This window comes from Mirounga angustirostris, unplaced genomic scaffold (assembly GCF_029215605.1).
Source record: "Mirounga angustirostris isolate CCGP_5_RB_7025 unplaced genomic scaffold, mMirAng1.0.hap1 SCAF_11, whole genome shotgun sequence".
NCBI lineage: Eukaryota > Metazoa > Chordata > Mammalia > Carnivora > Phocidae > Mirounga > Mirounga angustirostris.
The window spans coordinates 38,708,356-38,709,607 of record NW_026991719.1 but is presented as its reverse complement, the minus strand read 5'-3'; the positions used below and the strand labels follow the sequence as shown (position 1 = coordinate 38,709,607).

The following is a 1,252-nucleotide window of genomic DNA, read 5'->3' as shown; positions in this document are numbered from 1 at the left end:
CCTTTGGGTAGGAATGAACTTCTTTATCCTAATAAGCAAAGTGTTACTATTGCCTTCTCAGGAGCCAGATACAACATTCTTTTGATTTGTTTACAATCTTAAACTCACGGTGACAAAATGGATCTTTGGATTTTCTGTGTTTATTACATCTGTTGTCACTGTGCAGTCTGCGTTTATTGAAAACACCAAACATCTTGTTGCGTTAAAAGCAAAACAGCATGATATACAACGTCATTTCTGATTTGAAATTCTATTGTTTTTCGACTTTTCTTCATTAGTATGTTAATATAAATGTTTTGGAGAAAAGAGGAATGTTTGTCTGTGCATATTCGAAGCAATTCCCCCCTCCCTTTTTTTTAAAGATTTTATTTTTAAGTAATCTCTCCACCCAACGTGGGGCTTAAAATCACAACACCGAGATCAAGAGTCATCATGCTCTACCGACTGAGCCAGCCAGGTGCCCCCATATTTGAAATATTTCCTATATAAATTGGATTAGACAGAAATATACAAAGCATCAAACTATAAATAGAGTATGGCTCCAGGCCAGAAAGAGAAACAATTATTTAATAAGTTTCTAAGTCTCTGAGGAAGGAAGAAATCTGTGGGTTGGACATCTACTTAGCTAAGTACAGTGGACATCTACTTAGCTAAGTTTCAATGGACATCTACTTAGCTAAGTATAGTGGTTTGTACTGCATTCAAGGAAGGCCAGCACCTACTGTATTCTCTCTTATAGGGAAGGTTGCTGTTAAAGATAATATTTGCTCACAGTCTAGTAGTCTCTCACCACAGAAACTGTAATGTTTTACAAACATGTAGTCACTTACATCAATATGGAGGGCCTACACCCTGAAGAAGTTTATAATCTGGCAAGTAGAGGATGTATATAAATAATGGCAACATAATAACAGCTGTAGGAGAGATAGAAACAGGAAAGGGGGGGCTGGCGCCTGACTGGCTCAGTCGGTAGAGTACTTGACTTTTGATCTCAGGGTTGTGAGTTCAAGCCCCACGTCAGGCATGGAGCCTACTTAAAAATAAGATTATAAAAGAAAGAAAGAAAAAAAGAAGGTACCACAAAAGTTCAGGTGCCAGGCACTGTTCTAAGCATGGTACATGTATAGAGGACCAGAATATGCCTGAAAATATACCACATTGGCATAAGGATTATTTTGAGTGGAAGACAAATGAGAAATAGCAGGTGCCAAAAACAGGCTCTCTGCGCCCCCCCCCCCCTTTTGCCTAAAAG

General features: G+C 38.6%; 1 non-coding gene across 1 annotated transcript; it reads left to right on the top strand.

Annotated features, from left to right (window-relative positions):
• The first annotated feature begins 951 nt into the window (after positions 1-951).
• On the top strand, positions 952-1,024 carry TRNAK-UUU (transfer RNA lysine (anticodon UUU)). The gene has a single exon. It is a non-coding gene; the product is annotated as a tRNA-Lys (tRNA).
• The last annotated feature ends 228 nt before the right edge of the window (positions 1,025-1,252 follow it).